This window comes from Ursus arctos, chromosome Y (assembly GCF_023065955.2).
Source record: "Ursus arctos isolate Adak ecotype North America chromosome Y, UrsArc2.0, whole genome shotgun sequence".
In the NCBI taxonomy this organism is placed as follows: Eukaryota; Metazoa; Chordata; class Mammalia; order Carnivora; family Ursidae; genus Ursus; species Ursus arctos.
In genome coordinates this window covers 25,219,239-25,225,930 of record NC_079874.1, presented here as the reverse complement: position 1 = coordinate 25,225,930, position 6,692 = coordinate 25,219,239, and the positions used below count along the sequence as shown (strand labels likewise).

Below are 6,692 nucleotides of genomic sequence, written 5' to 3'. Positions count from 1 at the left end.
AAAGCTATTTACTTTATCAGGATCACTAACTGTACATTACCATGCATTATTAGCTGTGACTGGGGACTCTGACAACGGAAACACTAATTGCTGAATGAAACGATTCTTCAAACAATCACATGACTGTTGAATTAAGTGGGGTTGACATTGGTTTCCAGTTCTCATTTCTCTTTAAAAATTTCATTAGGTCCTCTGTTGTAAAGTTCTTTAAAGTGCTTCACAGAGAAACTCAAAACACTTTTTACTTTATCTTCAAATGGAAATTCATGATTTGATTTTTTTTCATTTTTTGAGATATAATTGACACACCCTAAAATCCCCCATTTGAAAAGCACAGAGTTCAGTGATTTTACTATGTTCACACAATTGTGCAACCATCATTACTATCTAATTCCAGAATACCATCATTACTCCAAAGAGAAATCCCATCCCACCTAGTAGCACTCTTCACCCCCTCCTCCCAGCACCTGGCAACCACAAATCTACCTTCTGTCTCTACAGACTTGCCAATTCTCGTATCTAATGTAAGTAGAGTCATATAATATGCAACCCTTGTGTCTGGCTCCTTTTACTTAGCATAATGTTTTCAAAGTTCATTGACACTGAAGCACGAAACACGATTTCATTCCTTTTTATGGGTGAATAATATTTCCTCATATAAATAGGCCACATTCTGTTCCTCTGTTCACCAGCTGATAGCCATTTGGGCTGTTCCCACTTTTTGACTAGGAGGAATATGTTGCTTCAAATATTCATATTCAAGTTTCTTTGTGAACAAATGTTTTGAGTTCTCTTGGGTATGTATCGAAGAGGGGAATTGCTGAGTCATATGGTAAGTCTGTGTCTAACTTTTTGAGGAACCGCCAAAATGTTTTCCAAAGCAGCTGCTCCCTCTTACATTCTTACTGGCTGTGTCTGAGGGTTCTAATTTTTTCACATCATTACCAACACTTGTCACTCTGTTACACTTTGAAATGTATCACTGAGGATAAATGACAACTATTCCATGAAGAGAGGAGTTACTATAACAAAAAAAAAAAATCTAATGTTTAAATTTCACATTATAAGGGGGGAAAAATCCCTAAAGATGGTAGCAATTCAGGAAGTGCAAATCTCCTTAATCAGAAGAAATATGTAAAATTTAGATTTGCTAGCAATAATTGATTATTAAAGAACCACATTTCAATTCATCCTTTTAAAAGAATGATCAGAAGAAAAGGAAACAAGCTTCAGAAGGAAATCCTAAAGACATCATCTATGAAATGGAGGGATAGTAAAACCTGTATAATAACATACCTGTTTTGGGCCGCCTGGGTGGCTCGGTCGTTAAGCGTCTGCCTCCGGCTCAGGGCATGATCCCAGAGTCCTGGGATCGAGCCCCACATCGGGCTCCTCCACTGGGAGGCTGCTTCTTCCTCTCCCACTCCCCCTGCTTGTGTTCCTCTCTTGCTGGCTGTCTCTCTGTCAAATAAATAAATAAAATCTTAAAAAAAAATTAAAAACAAAACAAAACATACCTGTTTCAAAAACATAAACAGGATATTCATGTCCAGAAACATCAGTGTTCCAAACATCAGTGTTCAAAAACCCCTAGCCTTTTGTTGACTCACTCATGTGTATGTGGCTGCATGGTATTTTGGGTTGGCTTACCAAGGCATAAGCCATCTCCACAACACCACAGGCAGAAGAAGGAGTAAGAGGCCGTGAACAGGTGGGAAAGAACACGGTCCTCTCAGGGAATGGAAGTGACTCCTACGGATGAAGCATAAGATTCCATGATGGGGATGGATCTGGAGGTATGTCTGAGCCAGACATAAGGGACACGACGGTCACGCAGAAAAATAGTAACACAGGTGACCTGAGACTGCTCTCCTAGAGATCTCCTGCTTGCAGAGTTGGCCCTTGGTTGGTATCTGGGAACTTGGGGGTTCAGGAATATTGTCACCATTCTCTGATACGAGGGGCTCACTGTGCTAAATTGTTTGTATGAACAATGTGGTTTATGGTGAACACCTGCTCTCCTTCTGAGAGTCTGGAATTTTGGTACATGCTAGGCAGGGGGTGCCTCTGTGATCAGCTCCCTAGTTAAAATCCTGGATCCTGATTCTTTAATGAGCTTCCCTGGTAGACAATATCTCAGACATGTCGCCACAAATAATGTGCACTGTCTCCCTGTCTCTGTCTCTGTCTCTCTCTCACACATACACACACCGCAAACAAGGAACAATCAAAACCCCCAATCCCTTTTACTTCTGAAGGACCGAGTAAGTCGCATGTCCAGAAGTGATGGGCAATCACTACTCAATTCTGAATTAATCAGAGGCTTAAAATACAGCTTAAGTAAATGGGAAAAAACATCTCATCAAGTCGATGATGAGAAAGAACTTTTTATTTTTATTTTATTTTTTTTAAAGATTTTATTTATTTATTCGACAGAGATAGAGACAGCCAGCGAGAGAGGGAACACAAGCAGGGGGAGTGGGAGAGGAAGAAGCAGGCTCATAGCGGAGGAGCCTGATGTGGGGCTCGATCCCACAACGCCGGGATCACGCCCTGAGCCGAAGGCAGATGCTTAACCGCTGTGCCACCCAGGCGCCCCGAGAAAGAACTTTTTAAACCACAGTATGGTCCAAAACCCTTGAATAATCAAAATACTAATTCCATATAGCATAGAGGGTTTTTTTAAAATCCGAACTTCATTTCACATATAAAGAAGCTTTCCAAAACCACCAATGATAAAGAAAATTGCAACCCCAGCAGCCAGCATATTACAATTAAGAAATGTTTTTAACCTAGTCTACTGACCTTAGCATAAGCTTCTTACCTTGATGCTGGAAACCCAGCACTGAGTGTGTTATTAGGTAATGATGTCTTGTGGGAACAAAAATCACAATCTTATTATTTCACTGACATTAACAAATAATGTTCTCTTGTTTACTCCATTACTCTTCCAAACCCGGTAATAATTTTCAGGCAACAGTCCTGGATCACTTGTTCCTTTGGAGTTGATTTAATTAAATAGGGAAATTAATGTTATGCTGTCTTCTGGCCTAAGGGACAAGATGACCTTCTGCAAATCTGTAAATGTCAACTTCTAGCAAGAACAAAGGTGTCCCTGGATAACTCTGAATTATTTCCGGCATTAGCTTTCAGATTGGCAGTGACAGTCCCTCTCATTTTAGGAAGAAGAAAAAACAACTCTAAAAACAAATCCCCTCCTCACCCTACCCCCATTTTTCCATATGGCTATCAGACAGAATTTTGAAAAATGAGTTTTAAACATTTTCCCATTTCTGTAGATAGGTAATGGTCCCACAAATGCTTTCTATATTCAGAGAGAATATATTTTAAGTTATATTTTTAAAAATATACCTGATAAAGTAGGCCCTAAATCATCTGAAGACCTACGTCTTTTTTTTTTTTTTTAAGATTCTACTTATTTATCTGAGAGAGAGAGATGGCGAGGGCGAGCACGAGCAGGCGGCAGGGAGAGAGAGAAGCAGGCTTCTCGCTGAGCAGGGAGCCCGACGTGGAGCTCAATACCAGGACCCCAGGACCGTGACCTGAGCCAAAGGCAGACACTTCACCGACTGAGCCACACAGATGCCCCGAGACTTTACAATTCTTGATAAAAACTGAAGGTCTAGGCCAATTCACCATGTTTTTATGCACTTGAACCTTCAAAAACCACTCACAAACCTAGAACGTATAATTTCAGGAGGCAATGATACAATGTGAAATACCCACTTTGACTTAATATATGAAAACAAAACTGATAATAAAAATCTAAAACGCAAATGAACCCGAGGCGGCCTTTTCGGAAGTCCAACTGGACGAGCAGAGAAGTAAAAGTCCAGAAACCCGGTACGAGGGCTGTGGTATCTGTGAATTTTCCACTACTGGACATGGCATTATGAGTGGGTGTTCACATCTTGGTTGAGAACAAGAAATGTAAATTGCAATCCAAATAAGCCCTCCTGATGTGTTTCCAATGTTTCACAAGAGTGCAGGAGGAAAGGACTACAGAGCCCTTGGATGACAAATGGGATTGTCCTGTGAGGTCTTTGAGAGAGCTGCTCAGTGGCAGACATGAGGGCTCTCCCATCTGCATCTGGGTTAGGTTAGATTGGCTTGAGAAGAACATGGGAGAATGAGACTGAGGATGCTGTTAGCTGTTTACAATCTTTGCAAGAAATATGGCTCTGAATTCATGTGTCATATCCAGAACAAGAAACGCCAGAGAGAGAGAGAGAGCAGATCAGTGGTTGCCGAGCTTGGCTGGGAGACAGAGGGACTACTGATGGTTTCAGGGTCCCTTTTTCGAGTGTTGAAAATGTTCTGGAACGTGACAGTGGTGAGTGTCCCCATACATTGTGCATGTACGAAATGCCACCAAAGCGTGCACTTTAAAATGTGAAATGCCATTTTCAGATAGTTCAAATGGTGAATTTTATGTTGTGTGTTTTCCCACATAACAAAAATATGGTTACGAAAGGAATATGGCTATGAAAGGAGAGACAGACAGGTGTAAGGTGATGTGAAGACGTTTTTCTTCCTGGGAAGGAGTAATTGTACGATTTTTTTAGGTTTTGATGAGTTGAAGCAAGGGAGCCCATAGAGAAGGCAGCTGAAGCTGGAGGACAAGGGGCGAGAAATTGCTCAGGAGGGTGCTGAGTATGCGGCTCTCAACTTGGGCAAAGGGAGGATGCTGCCAAGTGAGAAAGAAGACGGAAAAGGAGAGGATAACTAGGCTGGCTCACTAGGCACTCACTTTGACTTAGTTCTGACTTGATTGTTCTTTTCCCTCCAGGATACAGAGGAACCATATTACCAGAGGATCCAGGGAAGCAAGAATGGGAAAGAAGGCTTAAATGAGCAGCAAAAATGTAGCATAACCACCTAGGGTAACGTCAGAGGAGGCTGCAGGGGGAAATGAAGGCATCTCTAAGTGGTACGCAGCCCCAGATAGTACTGGAATTCATGGGGGACCAATGGCACAGACCTGGGGCTGGTTGGTAGGTCAGTTGGGTTTTTCCAAGAGGAAAAAAGGCATTGTTATCTGATGCTGGATATGAAAGATCAGATAGTTGTGTTGATCTAGGGTTAGGCTTGGCAAAATGGACAGGACAGGAAGACAATGCAGGATCTTGAAGTTTTGACAAGAGAACTACTAAGGAAATGCTTGACAGCTCTTATATGTCCTTTGGTCTGATTTCAGAAACTTGAAATGGTTATTTTTGATCATTTCCAGTTTTATCAAGGCTTTTTGGGAAGAGGATTTGCTGAGTTCCTCATCCAGACGTTCTAGAAGTTTTCTCCTCAGCCCAAGAAGTGTTGGCCAATGATGCCATTGCACCCAGATATTAGGAAATGTCATTCAAAACAGGTTTTGGTGGACTTATCACTTTAATGCCAAGTGAAACAAAATAAGATTTTCCTTTGATTTCAGATAAACCTTAACCTAATAATGTGAAGTATAAATCTGTGACAGGGGACCAAGGCATTCAACAACAGCCAAATTTACTTGACTTAAGAACTCAGGAATATGGTGGGCCATGGAGGAAAGCCCTGTGTTCCTCAGACCACAGCAAGAGCGCAGGGCTGGGCTAGTGAGCAGGTGGGTGCTACGCGGGATCTATGGATTGGCAGTGATGGGTCAGGAACATCCTGAACACACTGGTGCAATTTTGTGTGTACTGGATAGTTCCTGTGGCAAAGGGCCATAGCTTTCATCAGATTTTACAAGGACACCATGATTCTCACAACAGTATTTACTGTTGCTGCACAGGGACTGGATGACGGACTGAGAAATGGGTACAGAGGAGGAGATGAGATTGGACAGGAAGTCACCCAGCTAGCCTTTACATGGTTTAATCTATGGCAAATTTCCCTCAGTTTACCAAAAGGATGTTTTCCAAACATTTATGACATAAGCCATTGGAATGCTGAGTGCTGATGCCTCAAAGGGATATTTTTATTTATTTATTTATTTTTAGACTTCAAAAATGTATTCATTTTAGAGAGCCAGAGAGCACGAGTGGGAGGGGCAGAGGGAGAGGGAGACAGAATCTCAAGCAGACTCCCCGCTGAGCGTGGTGCCTGACGTGGGGCTTGACCTCACAACCCTGAGATCATGACCTGAGCTGAGACCATGAGTGGGACGCGAAGCCAACTGAGCCACCCAGGCGCCCCGCCTCGAAGGTTCCAGTTGCCACAGCTTTCCCAGCTTTGAGGAAGAGGCAAGATCAACACGAGTGAAACACTTGGACCCAAAGTAATTCGTAGATTGATAATGTCATACCTACAGCTCACCACAGGTTCAACGTGGTATTCCTTTATGCATGTTGGCTTCTGGAAAGACCTGGAGGTGAGGGAGAAACAAAGAAATTTATATTTTTTTGGCTCAGAGTACGTACGTAATTTTGTGGCTGGATTTATCCTTGGTGTTTTCGACAAAACTTCTCAGTCTTGGCACCACAGTTTAGTTGGTATGTCATTTTTATGAACTCATGCCTACATGTGTGAACATCTTCCTAATAAAATATACGATGATTCCCTCTATGGTAGTTGTAAAGTAGAGCTACTACTTTCTTCTCCCTTCAAGAGTGGTCTCTCTTGCCTTTCCCAGCAGGTGCTCTTTTTAAAGAAGATATTTCTCACTACATCTCGTGTCCTGAGCTCTGTATGCAGCT

At 42.2% G+C, this 6,692-nt stretch overlaps 1 long non-coding RNA gene across 1 annotated transcript in view; it reads right to left on the bottom strand.

The window, feature by feature from the left end:
- Positions 1-275: 275 nt before the first annotated feature.
- The window catches only part of LOC113240754 (uncharacterized), a 500,727-nt gene continuing 494,310 nt past the window's right edge, over positions 276-6,692 (bottom strand). Inside the window, exons 8-9 of the long non-coding RNA XR_003311279.4 lie at positions 6,302-6,361; positions 276-1,461 (exon numbers count right to left, since the gene is read on the bottom strand). This is a non-coding gene — a long non-coding RNA (uncharacterized LOC113240754). The remainder of the gene's footprint in view (positions 1,462-6,301; positions 6,362-6,692) is intronic.